We start from the raw sequence: 19,991 nt of genomic DNA, 5'->3' as shown, positions 1-19,991 counted from the left end.
TGTAAGCTAGTGGGTTCGATTCCCACGTTGTAAGCTAGTTGTAGTGGGTTCAATCCCCACGTTGTGAGCCAGGTTTTGTGGGTTTGAGGTTCCCACAAGAGGTCGAAGGCGAGTGACCTGCTGGAGGTACCTCCCCTGACGGTCCCTTGGTGAGGGGGGTTCATGTTAGAGTTTTGGACGCCTCAACAGTCCCTTGGGGGGGATCATGCTAGAATTCTAGGATGAAGAGAAGTTCACCCAAGGAAAAAGCAAAGGATAAATGGACTCAAGGAGTGGACCCCCCAAGTTTGTAACAAAATCCTGGGGAGATATAAGAAAGAAACTAGAAAAACTTGAAGAGATAAGGAGAAACAAAGAGTTAACTCATCCCTCATCCCATCTGTTGGGACGGGACAGTTTATTTGGTGTCAGAAGTGGGATATTCTGTGAGAAGTGGTTTGGGGGGGGGATAGGAGCCAGAGGCTCTAAAGGAGGACGGATTAGTCTGTGCTGTGTTCTCTGGCAGTAGGTCATGGCATCCTGGGTCAAGCCAGGCTTGGACTGCTCCCTGATATTGAGTTTGCTGAAAGATTATAAGGCTTGCCAGAGTCCTGAGGGTCTTAGTTGGGCTTCTGGACATTGGTCGTCTCCAGATATTTTAACTGAGCAAATAAGGGACTTGGCAAAAGAAAGCAGATTTGAGATTTCTGCTGTTTTGGAAGCAGCATTGATAGCTGCCCCAAAAGACAAGCAAACTGAGCAAGAGATCATTAAACTATTGTAGACAGATTTACAAGCAGAATGGTTTGAACTTCAGCAAGCGGAGAGAGAATTAGCTGATAACAAATGAATCACAAAAAAACTTGCAGAACAGTCTGCAAGATGCCTTTTAGTACTAGCTTTTTTTTCTTTGTGGGTATCTGAATGTGTTGCAGTTTCGTAAGTCTTTGCCTGTTGTATGGTATAGTAAGATCACAGACTGAACCAAAATGTACATTTTGTGATGATGAGCAGTTTGGCTCTTGACTGTGTGAACGTGGTGATGGGGTTTTGTGTGTGACAGCCATTGCTTTTCTTTCTGGCATGCTGGCTTTGTTCTGGCATCTGGACTTGCACGGCTCTGTGATAGGCTGTGTCTCATCTCAGTGTGCTGGATTTGGCTCTTTTGTATGCGCACCGGATGGGGGGTCCTGGTTTGGGGATGGCAGCTGTGGTGCCCCAGATGAGACACTAATAAAAGCCTTGCCCGGTCCAGCTTGCTGCGGCAGGGGGGGTGGGTGCCGATGGGGCTCCAGCGCGCACTGACCTGTTTTGTCAGGGAGACCCAGCGGTGCCTCCACCTGGCTGAGCAGTAAGCAGTTCAAAGGTGCAATGCTAAAATTGAGATATTGTCTTGAAGAAGTGTAATTGTGATCTGTTCGCATATTTGAACTTGGTATTTGGTTTGTGTGTCTGAGCTCAGTATTTTAGTTAGTATATTTAGATTTGGTACCAAAAGAATTTGTTTGGGGAGATAATTACAAAATGAGAACCGGTTCCATTACTGAAGTACCACCTTGCTCCCCCTTAAGATGCATCTGTACACATGAGAGTAAATTAGTGGGGGAAGTGATTTGAATGTGAAATTCTGGGTTAGCTGTATTGCAGTTAGTGTTGTTCTGTGGATAGACTGATTTGGATCTAAAATTAATGTAAGGGATTGATGCCTAATATGCTGTTTATTGACATCTGTAAGAAATTACAAAAGGTAGGAGCTGAGGGATGTAACTATTGCTCAGCTAACTGAAATTGCATATAAAGTTTATAGTCGCAGGAATTAAATGAAGAGAGAAAAAGGGCAAGAGGAGCCCAAGCCTATGCTGTGAAGTTTGAACATAAATTTCAAGGCCCGGCAGCTCCCGCTCGATAAGCTGTGGCGAGAAGGAAAAAAAAAAAGTAAAAAAGCTGAGTGCCTGCTAAAGCAGCGGAAAAAGGGGGGGAGAGTGGCGGCTGCTGGAGCTGGAGCTCCTTTCCTCTGGGCTCGCCGCCCGCGGGGGATGAAGTGGGGGGACAGTCGCCACCAGGCCCGTTCCTGCTGGGCTGCTTGGTTGTGTGTAACGCGCACAGAGCACCTGGATTTCCCCTTAGATATACACCTTTTGACCCAGGTTCAGAAGTAGGAATTCAGCCAGTAATAGAGAAATTCCTGCAAATAGAGATATTAAAGGAATGTGAGTCCAGTTATAACACCCCTACGTTGCCTGCCCGCAAGCCAGATGGGTCATATTGGGTGGTTCAGGACTTATGAGCTATAAACAAAATAGCTGAGGACCTCTACCCAGTGATAGCATACCCACACACCCTTCTGACAGTATTAACACCTAATTTGACTTGGTTTATCATTTTAGATTTAAAAGATGCTTTCTTTTGCCTCCCTCTCCATGAAGCTAGCCAGACAATATTTGCATTTGAATGAGAGAACCCTAAAAATAAATGTAAAACCCAGCTCACATGGACGGTGTTGCCACAAAGATTCACTAATAGCCCGACAATATTTGGAAATCAGCTTGCTAAAGATTTTGAATCCTGGGAAGCCCCATCTGATGAGGGACAGATGCTACAATATGTGGATGGCATTTTAATCGCTACTAGAACCAAGGAGACGTGCATGACCTGGACCCTATGGACCAGAAACACCTGCAATGGAATAAGGAAGCCACACGAGCCTTTAAAGAACTTAAAAAGGCTTTGATGTCAGCCCCTGCTCTAGGACTCCCAGATGTGAGTAAACCATTTTCCCTATTCTTTCATGAGAAACAGGGAATAGCCTTGGGTATATTGGCACAGAATCTTGGCCCATATTGACGAGCAGTGGCCTATTTCTCCGAACAGTTAGACGCAACTGCAAAGGGGTGGCCTGGATGCTTGCGGGCAGTTGCTGCAGTGGTACTGAATATACAGGAGGCCTGGAGATTTACCATGGGTCAGAAAATGACTGTGCTAGTATCCCACACAGTGTCTAACAAGGTGGTGTAGAAATTATCGTCACTAACATTGTCAACCCAGCTTCTTTCCTCAGGGGTAACTTTGGAGAACCAGTTCATCATGACTGCCTGGAGACCATCGAAGCAACATAATCCAATTGACCAAATCTAAAAGACATTCCTATTGAAAACGCTGAAAACTGGTTTATGGACAGAAGCAGCTAACCGTGAGGGTTGTGCATGTGCACAGAGCAATTTGGAAAGAAAAGGGACTTTTGAACTCTCAAGGCAAACATATCAAACGTGCGGAGGAGATATTGAAACTACTGGAAGCAGTTCAACTTCCTAAGAAAATGGCAATCATGCATAATAAGGCACACCAGAAAGTGAGCTCGGAATCGGAAAAGGCTGGCGGACAGAGAGGCAAAACAAATGGCTAAGCAAAAGGTAAAACAGAAAGTGCTCTAGTCCTTGGCGGGCAGGTCTCTTTAAAAGGTAAGCCAGAGTATACTAAAGAGAATCGAAACTCATCGTAGATTAAGAGGAATCATATAATAAGGAAGGGTGGGTTCACACCCCTCAGGGAAAACTTATTGTCCCCTTTCATGTAGTTTGGCCTTTAGTAAGGGAAGAACATAAGAAAGGATTCTGGGGAGTAGAACCACTATGCAAACATTTGATTAGGGAAATAGGAGCTAGAAATTTGTATATCACTGTAAAACAGGTGACAGCAGTGTGATCTTTGCCTCCAGACTAATCCCAAAAATATGCCCAAGCTAGAAATGGGTCAAATGGGGAAGGGGAATGGGCCTGGGCCACAATAGCAAATTGAGTTTTCAGAACTCCCAGGAAAAGGGGGATACCGATATTTGTCGGTATTAACTGATACTTTTTCAGGTTGGCCAGAAGCATTCCCTACCAGGACAGCAAAAGTTTAGGAGGTGAGTAGATACATGAAATAACACCAAGGTTTGGAGTTCCAGCTGTTATATCCTCTGGTAGAGGGCCACATTTTATTTGTGCATATGTGAAGTCTTTTGCAGAAAACTTTGGAACCGTAATAGGAAGGTCCGTTTCAAGACCTCCTGATATTCTTCACTGCTACCAATATTAAAGAACAAAATGCCTGGATTCATCATTCTAGATTGAAGAAAGCCTGTGAAACACCATGGAGGGTAACCCTGGTGCAACCTGGTAAACTATATTTTTCACAATCACCTTTTAGTCCTTCTGGGTGACCAGCCTGGGTGGTGCTTACCGCGTTGGTAAGAAGAAACCCGAAAGAACTAAACAAGTAGAATTTTTGGTAGATATGGGGGCAACACTAATTAAAACCTGGAAAGAAGAAACTCCAACCCTATGATGGGAGGGACCTTTTCTTGTTTTGTTAACTACACAAACAGCTGTTTGGACTGCAGAGAAAGGATGGACACATGTCTCTCGAGTTAAAGGACCACTGATGGAAGAAAGAACCTGGAAAGCAACTCAAGAACCAGGGGAATTGAAATTGAAATTGACAAGGGATCGGTGATGTAACTACTATTAGTAATATTAATGTGAATGCCCAGTATAAATGAAATTGAGAATGGTTTAATAGTTAAATGTGTTGAACCAAGCTGTATATGTAATTCCTTTTTATATTCGATGTTTAGGTTGTAAATGGACTGTGGTATAAGCATATCCACAAAGGGAACTTACCAACAGGATTGTGTAATAAATGTCTAAGAACAGAAGATAAGGAAACCAGAGCTAGGTTGAGGATTCTAGTCGCCACTGGAAGGACAGAAAAAGAATAGCGAAGAATGGTGGGGAGAACAGCATATCTGTTTTACACAAGCTGGTATGTGGGGCTATTCAGATGGAGGGGGAGTGCAAGAACAGTATAAGGAGGAGTTAGTTAAGAGTGCCACTCAGGAATTGAAAAGAAGGCAAGAGAAACAGAAATTTGTACCGAAAAGTAGTGATTGGTATGAAGAAATAAGGAAAAAGACAAGGGATTACAATTACCAACAGTAGGGAAAAACCTGTTTATAGATCTTATGGAAAAGATAGCCTGGGAATTAAATGTCACCTCATGCTGGATATGTGGGGGGTCTCAAATGGCAGAACAGTGGCCTTGGAGAGGAGAGAGTGTAAGCCCAGAAGGATTACTAGTATGGAACAGAACTCATGTAACTTGAGAAAAAAAGACCAGAAGGATGGGTATTAAGCCACTTAATAATAGGGCAGATATGCATATCAAGGGATGATGGTAAACTAGATTTTACTGAATATGTTGGACGAACCCCTTGTAAATTAGTGTTACGGGCAAATTCATCAAATACCTCTATTCCTCGCACTTGGTGGCCAGGTCCACCTAATGGATATTGGTCTCGAAATTGTAGCCTGGAAAATGAAACGATAGGCTGGAAAAATCTAAGCAAAGCAAACCCCTTTGAGGAAATTGGGGATTTAAGGAGATATTGGCAGAATCCTGGCTCTACCGATATAAACGAACCATGGAAAGCCCCTGATGGATTATTTTGGATATGTGGGAATAGAGCTTATAATGAGTTAATGCCTAGATGGAGAGAGTCCTGTACAATAGGGATAATTCAACCAGCATTTTTCCTTTTACCAAAGGAAAAAGGGAGCCATCTAGGGAAACCTCTGTATGAAACTTTGAACAGAGAGAAGAGGGGTTTAATAAATGCCCCCATAGGAGGAACGCAAACTTGGAAAGATGATGAATGGCCTGCAAAAAGGATAATTGAATACTATGATCCAGCCAGGTGGGCCCAAGATGGAAGCTGGGGATACCGTACCCCAATATATATGCTAAACCGAATTATCCGTTTGCAAGCAGTGGTTGAAATAATAAGCAACCGGACAGCTGAGGCACTGAATCTCATAGCAAGACAATTGTCTCAGACCAGGGCTGCAGTGTACCAAAATTGGGTAGCCTTAGATTATCTTTTAGCTCAAGAAGGGAGCGTCTGTGGGAAATGGAATACTTCTGAGTGTTGTTTGGAAATAGATGATAATGGGGAAGCTATAATGAAAATAGCAGAGGAGATAAAATGAGTTGCACATGTACCAGTATAGAAATGGTATTCTATACTTACTAGCCATTGGTGGGATAACTCATTTGGGGGAGCCTGGTGGAAGAAAATAGGGTTCATGATAGTATGCGCATTTCTGGGTTTACTGTTTGTACCATGTATGATCCTGTGCTTTATTCGATTAATACATTCAGCAGTCCAAGGCATGCAAATCTCAGCCATGCCTATAGATCCTGAAATGGCAACAAAAGGAACAGGGTATAAATTGATGATTTTAAAAGATAACACCAAACTGGACCTAGCCACCGCTAGGCAAGTGCTAGCTAACTTTGAGGCCAAAGCACGAATCAATAGGATAAAAAGAAAAAGGGGGAATTGTGAGAAATACAGTTGTGATTCGTGCTAAGATGTTTAATGTTTACAGATATAACCAAATGAGGCACGGGCTCTGAACCTGGAAAAAGGAAAAGGTGGTTAAGTTCCATGTAAAAAGTTATGAAACTTGTTTATGAAGTTATATTGACAGAGGGAACTAACATTGTAAGGGTTAACTAAACATAATGGGTGCCTACTAATGAACTAACACTTTAAGGCTTAGCCACACAATAAATGCTTAATTTAGAGCTTTATGTTAAGAAGAATTGCACCTAGCCGTAAACTTGAGGAGACAAGATAATGAAGATTTACAGCAAAAGGGGGCACCAGTCTGGTTTCAATTGACTTGGCAGCTTGGGTCCCAGTCAATTCAACATAATGAGCCAAAGGTTAAAAGTTCACTGTGATGAAGCTGAAGGAGCCTTCATCCAATGACCCCCAAAGACCCCTCCTCAAATTCACCAAGTGGCACTGCGCAGGCGCAACAGGGGAGGGTTTATGGAAATGGTTATCTGAGACTCATTTTAATCAGAAGCGGGGAAAGGTTATGAATATGTATTAGGCGTTCCTGGGGTCATTATGAATATGTAATACCTTACTGTATTTAAGCACACTTCTTCTTGTTTAAAGGTGTGCGTGTTGGGCGGAGCGAATCCCCCGCTCACCCAGCGCTGTTTTGCTTATGCTCTAATGAACACGTGTTTAAGGAATACAAGGAATTGGATTAAATGTTGTTTATCCATAGAAAAAGCGTAAGTTATTTATTTCACTCTGGTGTCTTGTTCAGTTCCTGCGGTGAGTCTGGTGAGCGGAGTGGTCCTCAGGATGATGGGTGTGTGCTACCAAGTGCTTCTGCAGGTGGCCTTCTTATAGTCCTCTGGATTGCCTGCCTACATAATCTTTGGTCCTTTGTGCAAGCATTGCTGGGGGGTGATTGGGAAAGATGGAAAAGTCCTGAAGGGTCTTGAGCGGTCAGGGGCCTATCAGAAGATGGGTCTACGTGCCCTTCAACATTTCCATCATGTCCTGTATCAGCAAGCTGGCCTCTGTCTGTGGCTCATTGGCTTGTTGATCTGTGAATCACAATTCACCTTATCCTGAATGTCCCATCTCCTGTGGCTGGATGAACTGGTTTTGCCACAGTGTTTGAGACATTATCCTTTTCAGTCTCTGACAGCTGCTATGAAGAAAGTTAACTCTCTCCCAGCCAAAACCAGTAAAATGAATTACTTTGACCTAGCTTTGGAAAGCATATAACTGTTTTCAGGGGTTTGTTTTTTGTTTTGGTTTTGGTTTGTTTTGTGTGTGTGTTTTGTTGTTTTGTTTTGTTTTTTCCCATTGTGTTTTGGTTGGTTTGGTTTTTTTTGGTTGGTTTGTTGGTTGGTTTGTTTGTTTTTTTTTTGGGGGGGGCAGTGGTTTTTTTTTACTTGTTCTTAGTGGTCCTCATGTACATTAGTCACAGTAATCTCATCTGAGATTATAGCTGGAGCAACAGGTTGAGTCACACAACTATGATTATGTTCCATACTGTAGATGCTGCAGTCTCTTATTAACAGTACATTTAAGAAGAATGTTGGGAATGCTAAAAATGTTACAGCCAAGGTTGTTTTCTTTCAATTAGTTCAATGACAATATTGGGAAGAAGGCAGCACATCCTGCTCTAAAGCACTTAAGGTTCTATTAACCTTAAAGTTTTATTAACAGTCAATGAACCTTAGGCACTGCCCTCAGGGACAAAGGAGCTGAAGAGAGCTGGCAGCTCTTGCAAGAGCTCTCAATTCCCACATGTAGGAAATTGGGCAAGAAAGGTAGGAGACCAACATGGCTCAGTAAGGACCTCCTGGTCAAAATGTAAGAAGGAAACAGCAGGTCCATTGTGGCACCTTCCCTAGTTGTCCGTCTGACCAGCTATGTCAGGAAGTTGTCTTCCATACAGTCCAGGAGCCTCCTAGACTGCTTCCTCTCTACTGTGTTGTATTTCCAGCAGACATCTGGTAAGTTGAAGTCCCCCACTGGTATGATCAGTGTTCCAGGAAGGGCTGGGCATTGGTTAGTGCATGGTGAGCAATTGCATTGTGCATCACTTGTTTTGTATGTTCTTTTATCATCATTATTATTATTCCAATGGCCGGCCACTATGTTCCTCATCTTCAAGGCTCTTGTCTCCTTTGCGAAACTTCTTGAACCACCACTGCACTGTACGTTCATTAGCAGTTCCTGGGCCAAATGAGTTGTTGATGTTGCGGGCTGTCTCCGCTGCTTTACAACACATTTTGAACTCAAATAGGAAAATCACTTGAATTTGCCTTTTGTCTAACTTCATTTCCATAGTCTAAAATAAATATAAAATAATCTGCAAGTAATAAGTCAGTAGCAAAAAACCATAAAGCGATAAAAGTGCATTAAAATGATGTATAACATAACCACATTTATTTAAGAATGTATTCCAATATCAAATGGCAATTTTCAACAATGTAAAAACTGTAATTCCTTTTGCACCAACCTAGTTGCTTTAGCAAAGTCTAATGCTTTATTGTAAGATATTACAACTGACAGAACAAATGCCTCACACTACAGAGTAAGGAACCTCTGTTAGGCTTTGAGATTTCAGTTAACCCTTGCCACTGAAAATTGAGTAGCCTGAGTAGGTTTTGCCACTTCTAATTGCAGTGGTTAAGATTCCATCTTCCTTCAAGGTTATAATGAATCCACAAGATCATCATCAGTCTCTTCTTTCTAACATAAGGAAAAAAAACAGACCTTGAGTTGTTTGTGCAGTTGGTATGTTTCACAATGAGGGGAACCAGGCAATATGTAACTACAGGTAAATGGTATGACTGCAGTGTCAAATTAACTTCTATTATGTATGCCAGTTGAGAATTTAAAAACGCAGTTATCTTTTCATGTTGGTTTCTTTCAGCTGTATTTACTATCGGTAACAGATTTAAATAGCAAGTTTAAGCTTTTTTTAGCCTTAGTTTAAAACAAACAAATAAACATAATTTATCATGTCCACATTATTTGATATTTATTTGTCTTCCAGGGCACTTCTGGAGGAAAAAGCGTGGACCAGGGACAATGGTTATTTGTGTTACACACTCCATTCTACTGACAACCAACATGGACAATCTTAGTTAACATTTAAGACTAGGTCAAACTAGAAATCAAAATTATCATAGAGTAGTTTGTGTTGAAAGGGACCTTTAAAGGTCTTCTACTCCAACCCCCCCTGCAATGAACAGGGACATCAGTCAGTTACTGAGGGGAGCTGCTCCAGAGCTGAACCAGTTTGCAGCAGAGCAGCAGATCATGGTGCACTAAGGGTTTTCCTGAGGCAGGGAAACACCAGGACAGCAGACACAACTGACAGGAGACAGCAGCTCTCTTGTAGGAGATGTGGACAAGACCTGGGCATTACCAGAGCAACGGTAACCATCCCCCATACATCTATAAAAAGCAGCCTGGGGAGCGCTAGCAACCAGGAGCACTGTGAACGGGGTGGGCAAACTGGGTGTGGCATGGCAGTTTGTGCAGCAGTTTGCATGGAAGGACATGCAGGGAGAGCATAGTCACCCTACCAGCTCAAGAGAACCTCTCAGAGTGCCATAATGGTGAGCACTTGCCTCAGAGTTAAAACCAGGATTTCTACAGGAAAAGCCCCTGGGAGGTTTGATGCTTCCACCCAGACAGATCAGTCGAGGAAGGAGACATCAGTACAGAGAGTAGGTTGCAGTGGGTGCCCAGACCATTCTCCTGGTGAAAAGGTAAGTACTTGCAAGAGATAAACACAGGTTGATGATCTTCAGTGTCAGGTGGCCGACTTGCAGTAAACAATTAATAGGTTGCTCAGTATTAGAGGGACCGAGGCTGAGATAGATAAGTGGTTTAAGAACCATGTTCCAGTGGCAGACACCACAAAGAACGAGGCACCTTGGACCCTGATGACCCACAAAAGCAGGACTTGGCTTCAGTCCCTACCCTCCAGCATTGCAACAAAAAACAGATATGAAGCTTTAACAAATAAAGACACCCACAAGCAAAGTCCTCAAGGAGAAATGGTACCAGCAGCACACACTGGATACAGCAAAAAGAAATGACAAGTGCTCACAGTGGGTGACTCTCTGCTAAGGGGCACCGAGGGGCCTGACAGGGAGTCACGAGAGTTATGCTGCCTTCCAGGAGCTAAGTTCCTGGATGTTGCCCAGAGAGTGCCACAACTTGTCAAGAGCACAGACTAGTCCATATAAGCACAGTTCCTCAGTTCCTCGGATCAGCTGACTGAAGCCAGCTCGGCTGGAGCCAGGAGCGAAATCTCGAAGCTACAGAGGAAGCTACAGAGAATGTAAAGAGAGGGGTTTCTGGCCGCGTTTTCGATTCTGCTACCCGGGAGTCCCCGGCAGCCCTTGCGGAACCAGCTGACGTGGCGCGGCCGTTACCACGGTGACGGGAGTCACACCACTCCCCCTTGCTTCGAAAAAGCCTCCACCAGGTGCTAGGAGGTGAACGTGCTTGTGAGGCAGGTGAGCACTACCCACACGGTGCTGCAGCAGCGACTGGGGCTGCTCGTGCAGTAGGGCTCAGAGATTCTGTCACTCCTTGCTGTTAGACCTCTCACTTGTTGCTGGTGACACAGACTAGGGTGTGACAGGGCAAGTAGACTGGACACAACTAGCTCTTGTAGGTGAGTTTATCCAGGGTTTCATTTTGTTTTCTTGTCCCCAATTTAACTAAGGGTAGTAATGGTTTCTAGAAAAAGGAAAGCTGTTGCTGCCGTTAATACAAAGAGTGTGTCTACACAGACACTACCTGCCAAGAAGGATGCGGCCAATCAGGCTTCTGGCTGCGCAGAGTGTCTGTGCCTGGCATTAGTATCAGAGAATGGTATGGGAGGCACCTGTGTACGATGTGACCAGGTCAATGACTTACTGTGCCTAGTGGCGGAGCTTAAGGAAGAGGTGGAGAGACTAAGAAGCATTAGGGAAAGTGAAGAAGAAATAGACTGGTGGGGTCAGGCTCTTTTGACTCCTAAGGGTGTGCAACAGGAGATGGCAAAGCCTTGTCCCTCCTGCCATAAGGCGGATAGAGCAGATCTAATTGATGGGGGGGAATGGAAACAGGTCCCTGATCAGAGAGGTAAAAGAACACTCTCTCGAACCCCATCACCACCCTTGGTGCCCCTAACAAATAGATATGAGGCCCTGGACCCTGAAAATCAGGCAGAGGACATCCAAGAAGATCCACCTGGAGAGCCCTCTGGATGGACCTCATCAACAAAAAGAATCATAACTGCAGCTGTAAGAGGAAAAAAAAAAAGAAGAGTGGTAGTAGTTGGCGACTCTCTTCTGAGGGGAACAGAGGGCCCTATATGTCTCCCAGACCCATCCCACAGGGAGGTCTGCTGCCTTCCTGGGGCCAGGGTGAGGGACATTAATAGAAGACTTCCGGAGCTGATTCAGCCCTCAGACTACTATCCCCTGTTAATAGTCCAAGCTGGCAGCGAGGACATCAACAGAAGAAGTACCAAGATAATTAAAAAAGACTTTAAAGCACTGGGTCGGTCAGTTCATGGGACGGGAGCACAAGTGATATTTGCCTCAGTTCCTGTGCTAGCTGGGATGGATGAGGAACTAAATAAAGAGAGGAGCAGAAAAGCCCATCTCATCAACAGGTGGCTTAAGGATTGGTGTCACCATCAAAATTTTGGGTTTTTTGACCATGGGGCAAGCTCCGTGGTACCTAGTCTCCTCAAATCAGATGGGCTTCATCCTTCTAGGGAGAGCAAGAGGACTATAGCCCATAAGTTGGCAGGGCTGATCAGAAGGGCTTTAAACTAGGTTTGAAGGGGGAAGGGATTGAAACTGGGCTCTCCAAAGATCAGCCTAAGGATGGAAAGCCCGAATTAAGAGGGAAATCAGCAGCCCACTTGAAGTGCATGTACACTAATGCACGCAGTATGGGCAACAAACAAGAGGAGCTGGAAGCCATCGTGCAGCAGGAAAGCTATGACATAGTTGCCATCACAGAAACATGGTGGGATGACTCATATGACTGGAGTGCTGCTATGTGTGGCTACAAGCTCTTTAGAATAGATAGGCAGGGTAGGAGAGGTGGAGGGGTGGCTTTATATGCCACCAGTGTCACTCGACTCTGTTAAACTTGAGGTCAGCAGTGACAAGGTTGACTGCCTGTGGACCAGAATCAGGGGGAAGTCCAACAAGGCTGACATCCTCGTGGGTGTCTGTTATAGACAGCCCAACCAGGACGATGAAGGAGATGAATTATTTTACAAGCAGCTGGCAGATGTCTCAAAATCGACGGCCCTTGTTCTTGTGGGTGACTTTAACCTGCCGGATATCTGCTGGGAGCTCAATACTGCACAGAAGAGGCAGTCTAGGAAGTTCCTAGAGTGTATAGAGGACAATTTCCTTCATCAGCTGGTAAATGAGCCTACCAGGGGCAAGACCCTGCTAGACCTACTGTTTACAAACAGAGAAGGGCTGGTGGGAGATGTAGTGGTTGGAGGCCGCCTGGGGCATAGCGACCATGAAATAATAGAATTTTCAATACTCAGAGATTCAGGGAGAACCATTAACAAAACCTCTACGCTGGACTTCCGGAGGGCAGATTTTTGCCTATTCAGAAGTCTAGTTCAGAGCAGGGATAATAAAAAGTCCTTCTTCAAATATGTTAATAACAAAAGGAGGGCCAAGGAAAACCTCCATTCTCTGTTGGACTCTGAGGGAAATATAGTTAACAAAGATGAGGAGAAAGCTGAGGTACTTAATACCTACTTTGCCTCAGTTTTTACCAGTAAGACAGGTGGCCCTCAGGACAACTCATCTCTGGAGATGGTTGGCAGAGATAGGAAGCCAAATAGGCCCCTTGTATTCCAGGAGGAAATAGTTGGTGATTTACTGAGCCATCTGGATCCTCACAAGTCTATGGGACCAGATGAGATCCATCCTAGGGTGATGAGGGAGCTAGCAGAAGAACTTGCCAAGCCGCTCTCCATCATCTTCCAACAGTCCTGGCTCACTGGGGAGGTCCCATATGACTGGAAATTGGCCAATGTTACCCCAGTCCACAAAAAGGGCTGCAGAGCTGACCCTGGCAACTACAGGCCTGTCAGCCTGACCTCAGTGCAGATCATCCTGAATGGAATCACACAGCACCTTCAGGATGGACAAGGGATCAGACCCAGCCAGCATGGGTTTAGGAGGGGCAGGTCCTGTCTGACCAACCTGATCTCCTTTTATGATCAGGTGACTCACCTGGTGGATGAGGGGAAAGCTGTGGATGTGGTCTATCTGGACTTCAGCAAGGCCTTTGACACTGTCTCCCATAATATACTCTTGCAAAAGCTGGTTGCCCATGGCTTGGACAAGTGTACTCTACGCTGGGTTAAGAACTGGCTGGAGGGCCGGGCCCAGAGAGTGCTGGTGAATGGGGCTGCATCTAGCTGGCGGCCAGTCACTAGTGGTGTTCCCCAGGGGTCAGTGTTGGGTCCAGTCCTGTTTAACATCTTTATTGATGATTTAGATGAGGGGATTGAGACCATCATCAGCAAATTTGCTGATGACACCAAGTTGGGAGGGAGTGTCGACCTGCTGGAAGGCAGGAGGGCTCTGCAGAGGGATCTGGATAGACTGGAAAAATGGGCTGATTCCAATGGGATGAAGTTCAATAAGGCCAAGTGCCGGGTGCTTCACTTTGGTCACAACAACCCCCTGCAGCGCTACAGACTGGGCGCAGAGTGGCTGGAGAGCAGTCAGACAGAAAGGGACCTGGGGGTACTAATTGACAGGAAGCTCAACATGAGCCAACAGTGTGCCCAGGTGGCCAAGAAGGCCAACGGTATCCTGTCCTGTATCAAAAATAGCGTGGTCAGCAGGACAAGGGAAGTGATCCTTCCCCTGTACTCTGCATTGGTGAGGCCACACCTGGAGTATTGTGTTCAGTTCTGGGCCCCTCAGTTCAGGAAAGACATTGAAGTGCTGGAGCGGGTCCAGAGAAGAGCAACACGACTGGTGAAGGGACTTGAACATAAGACCTATGGGGAGAGGCTGAGGGAGCTGGGGTTGTTTAGTCTAGAGAAGAGGAGGCTTAGAGGTGACCTCATCACTCTCTATAACTACCTGAAGGGAAGTTATAGCCAGGTGGGGATTGGTCTCTTCTCCCAGGCAGTTAGCAATAGGACAAGGGGGCATGGGCTTAAACTCTGCCAGGGGAAATTTAGGCTGGATATTAGAAAGAAATTCTTTACAGAGAGAGTGGTCAGGCATTGGAATGGCCTGCCCAGGGAGGTAGTGGACTCGCTGTCCCTGGAGGTTTTTAAACTGAGATTGGACATGGCACTTAGTGCCATGATCTAGTAAACGGACTAGAGTTGGACCAAGGGTTGGACTCGATGATCTCTGAGGTCTTTTCCAACCCAGTTGATTCTGTGATTCTGTGAAATGATGCAGCAAGACAGAATCTGGGCTGAATCACGGAAGACTACAAGGCCCTCAGGGTGCAAGCGAAAAGTATTGGTGCCCAAGGTATCTTTTCTTCCATTTTACCTGTTAGAGGAAGGGGTACAGCCAGAAATAATGCAAATCAACTTCTGGCTTCATGGCTGCTGCTGTCGAAAGGGTTTTGGCTTTTATGACAATGGGACATTCTGCAATGACTGTAGCCTGTTAGAGAGCGATGGGATTCACCTGTCCAGAAGAGGCAAGGGAATGTTTGGCAGCAGGATGGCCACCTTGGTGAGGCAGGCTTTAAACTGAAGGACTCAGGGGGCGGGGTTCAAAGTGATAACACTTATGACATTGCAACCAACTGGGGAATAAGCCAGGCCAACCAGAGCAGCAACAAATGTTCCTTAGCTGCTTCCCAAGAGGAGAACCAGAAGACCAAACCCCTGAAGTGTATGTATACCAATGCACACAGCCTGAGGAACAAACAGGAGGAACTGGAGCTCTGTGCGCAGACAGAAAGTTATGATATCATAGGAATAACTGAAACATGGTAGGATGACTCACATGACTGGAGTACTGCAATGGATGGTTATAAACTGTTTCGTGAGGATAGGCAGGGAAGAAGAGGAGGAGGATTTGCTCTCTCTGTTAAGGACAACCTGGAATGTATAGAGGCCAATGACAGTGAATGTGGAAGCCCCATTGAATCTCTCTGGATCAAAATCCAAGGGGTCATCTCCAATGGGGATCTTACGGTAGGCATCTACTACTGTCCCGGTTTTGTTAAAAACAAGACCAGTTCTCTTTTAGTGAATTTTACTTTCAGCTAAGTTCTTCTACGTAACTGCACTTTTCTGAATTTAGCTGCATGTTTTTCGAGATGCTGTTCACTCCAGAGCTGATAAGGTGAGCAACGGTATGCAGAAGAAGCCCAGGTTTAGATTTATTGCTATAGCAGTCAAGGTTGCTGATAAAATTTACATGTCTAATAATGAGAGGGGCGTATTTGCAAGGAGGGGTGGACAGAACAGGTGACTAAAACTGACCAACTGAGTATTCCATCGCATACACGTCATACACCCTACAAAAGTGGGAGATCATGACAGCCTCACTCTCTTCGACCATGGCTGGCATTTGAAGAGGGCCCTGCCTGTCGTGCCTGTGATCTGAGGCCTGGTTCCAGACCCTGCATCCCTGAATCCAGTTCCGGTTTACTGCAGAGTCCAGCCCAGGACTTCCGAGTGCCTGCCCTGCAGCTGCTGGAGCCAAGCCACTCTCCATGATATATGAGAAGTCATGGCAATCAGGTGAAGTCCCCGGGGACTTCCAGGCCACTTATGAAGATGTTGAACAGTGCTCGGCCAAATATCGATCCCTGGGGGAGCCCACTCGTGACAGGTTGCCAGTTTCACAGAATCACAGAATGTTAGAGATTGGAAGGGGCCTCAAAAGATCATCTAGTCTGAAAATCATCCAGTTTTAAAAGGAGCCATTTACCACCACCCTCTGGGTGCAGCCTGTCAGTCAGTTCCCCATTCAACATAGAGACCAGTTTTCTAGACAATAATGCGTCAGTGTCTCTAGGAGGAGGCTGTGGGAAACTCTATTGAAAGCCTTGGAGAAATACAGGTAGACAACATCTACCACTCACCCCATGTCAACTGAACATCAGCCAATTCCCTGAGGACTCTGGGATGCATCTCATCAGGTCCCATAGATTTATGTATGTTCAGGTTTCTGAAGTGGTCACAAACCTGATTTTCACTTGCAGTGGGAGGAACATTGCTCCCCCAGTCCCTGTCTTGCAGTTCATCCACTTGAGATGTGTGGGAAGAGAAACTGCTAGTGAAGACTGAGGCAAAGTTGCTGAGTACCTCAGCCTTTTCCTCATCTGGTGTTACCCATTTGCCAGTCTTGCTTATCAGGGAAGTACACTTTCTTTCCTTTTCTGGTTGACATACCTATACAAGCCCTTACTGTTATTCTTTGCATCCCTTGCCAAGTTCAGCTCCAGCTGTGTCTTTGTTGTCCCCAAAACAGGATTCTGTCACCTGGTGTGCATACAAAAGAGCCCTATTTAGCACACAGAGATGAGATATCTTTTATTACTGAGATGCACAAGTCTGGATGCTAGAATAAAGCCAGCATGCCAACAAGAAAAGTAAGAGGCATTATATACAAAATGTTATCACTACGTTCACACCCTAAAGAGCTAATAGGTTACACATTTGCATATTGCATTACATAATCCTTTTAGTGTATAATGAGCAATGTTCAACTAAAGGACACTGTATCCAAGAGTCTTGAGATATGTGTTAAAACAAGACTCAACTAATTGTGTGGGCTTCCAAATGTCTGAAGCTGCAAGGTCAGTAGTGTCTGCAGTTCGTGATTAGGTGTTTTGCAAATCACTCATTGTTAGATGAGTGGACTGACCTAAAACTATGAGGATTTGCATATCTTTAGGTTTGCAATTGCAAACAGAATTTATTCTTTTAAGTGATGACAACACCTTGGTGTTCCTGACCCCATCTCTACACAACCAGGCAGCGTCCCTATACTCTTCCCATGATACCTGTCCCTGTTTCCACTGCTTGTGCATTTCCTTCTTGCCCTTTAGTTTGACCAGCAGGTCTCAACTCAGCCATGCCAGCCTCTTACCTTCCTTACCCGATTTCTTACACTTGAGGATTGCAAGCTCTTGTGCTCTATGGAAATCATCCTTAAAGATCTGCCAGTTCTGTTCTGCTCCCTTGTCCCTTAGGGCAGTTTCCCAGGGGGTCCTATTGACTAACTCCTTGAAGAGCTGGAAGTTGGCTTTCCTAAAATTCAGGGTCCTGACTTTACTCTTTGCCTGTTTCACATCCCTCAGGATTGTGAACTCCATTGATGCATGATCATTGCAGCCCAAGCTGCCTCCAATCTTGACATCACCATTTAGCTCACTTGCATTGGTGACCATAAGGTCCAGTATCACATCCCCCCGGTAGGGCTGTCTCTTGCTTGGCTTAAAAAGTTATTCTCAGTGCACTTCAGGAGTCTTCTGGATTGCCTACAGTTGCCATGCTCCTTTTCCAGCAGATGTTAGGGTGGTTGAAGTCCCCCAGCAGGATGAGAGCCTGTGAGCATAATGCATCCTGTAGCTGGAGTATGAAAGCTTTGTCAGTATTCTCCCCCTGATCAGGTGCTCTGTAATTTGACACCAACCACAAGGTTTCCTTTGTTGCCCTGTTCTCTGATTCTTACCTATAAACTTTCTGCCTACTCGTGGTTATTCTTCAGAGACAGCTCTTCACACTCCATCCATCTCTTGATGTAAAGGGCAATCCCTCCGCCCCTCCTTCCTTTCCTGTCCCTTCTGAACAGCCTGTGGCCATTGATAGCTGCACTCCAGTCATGGGGTCCGCCCCACCAATTTTCAGTAACAGCCACTAGGTCATAGGTTTCCAGCAGCATGGTGGCTTCCAGCTCCTCCTGTTTGTTGCCCATGCTGCATGCATTGGTGTAGAGGCACTTCAGGTAGGCTGTTGGCCATGTGTCACCGTTTACTGCAGGGCAAAAATAAACCATGGCAGATGCTCTCTGTTAACCCCCCACCCTCCCCACTAAGGAAAGGGAAAAGGAGGAAAAGGGAGAGAGACTTGCATGTTGGAAAAGTTTAAAATGCTTTATTAATGCTACTAATAAATAGAAAAAAAAATTAATACAAAATATACAAAAGCAATCTTGAATTTCCTGGGGTAGTGCAGCGTTTTCCCCTTGTTGAGTATTGATAAGGATCATGGCTGAAAACATTGTGACTAGTTCATCCAGGAGAAGACACATTCAGAGCAGGAGGAACTGCGATCTGCACATCAATGACGAGCTAATGAGCCACAGATCAGACCAGCTGACCGACAGGAGATGGAGGGCACATAGCACCATCTCCTGATATGCCCATGCCCAGCTTGGCAAACAAAGGGGAAAAGTTGAGACCCTTTTAAGGTGGCCCAGGACTTGTCCAGACTTGTCCCTCTTTCGTAATCACCACTTCCCCCCCCCCCCAGACTTTCCTCTACTCTGGGAGCTATAAAAAGCCCACCAAAACCAGTCTTCACTGGTAGGGAACATCAGTTTCACCAGGGCCTACCAGTCTTCACCAAGGGAATAACAGCTCGGCCTCACCAAGAGAATACCAGCACCCTGAGGACCCTCACTCTGAACCAGACATTGGAGGACACTGCGCTCCTGACCCCAGCATCCTCGCTGTGGAACACCGAGGCCACACATCATCATACAAGTCCTGTCATCCACACGGTGGGGCCGTAAGAGACTGGATCCCTCACTCTTTTCTTTCTTCCTTTCTCTCTGAGCTTTCCTCCTCTCCTTTTTTCTATACCCCCACTTTGTCTCTCCTTCAGTATATATATTACTCTCCTTCTCTCACCCTTATACCTTAGTTTTCCTTCCCTCTCTTTCTCTCTTTCCTTCATTCTCTTTGTCTCATTCCCTTTTGAACATATAAGGATAACACCATCTTTAAGTTCTGCTGTTGATTTCTGGTTAAATTTCATATTATAGCTACTGATGGTTGCCAATGCACCGCTTGTAGTAGGACTTTCGCTGTTAATGTGATAAGTTCTGTTATAGTTTTGCCAAGTCACCAGTCGCTGTAACCGATATTCCAACAAGGACTTTTAGTAAAACTCACAACTGAATTGGACCCCAGAGGTGATTGTCTGTCATTCACTTTACATAACCGCGCAGAATTAACCCAGAGCTAACTCACACCTGGTCTCATCTGTTGAGTCAGAGCGTGTGTCGCGTCCAGAGTAAACTCATCCCTCATCCCATCGGTTGGGATGGGACACCCCTCCTGTGGCAGAGCTGGCGCTGCTTCAGCAGCTGCAGGGCAGGCACCCAGAAGTCCTGGGCTGGACTCTGCAGTAAACCAGAACTGGATTCAGGGATGCAGGGTCTGGAACCAGGCCTCGAATCGCAGGAACGACAGGCAGGGTCCTCTTCAGATGCCGGCCATGGTCAAAAAGAGCGAGACGCTCGTGATCTCCCAATTTTATAGGGTGTATGGGATGGAATACTTAGTTGGTCACTTTTAGTCACCTGTTCTGTTTGCCCCTCCTTGCAAATACACCCCTTTCACTCATGGGACGTGCAAAATTTTATCAGCAACC

Source organism: Columba livia, assembly GCF_036013475.1.
Source record: "Columba livia isolate bColLiv1 breed racing homer chromosome W unlocalized genomic scaffold, bColLiv1.pat.W.v2 SUPER_W_unloc_7, whole genome shotgun sequence".
In the NCBI taxonomy this organism is placed as follows: domain Eukaryota; kingdom Metazoa; phylum Chordata; class Aves; order Columbiformes; family Columbidae; genus Columba; species Columba livia.
This window is presented reverse-complemented; position numbering follows the sequence as displayed.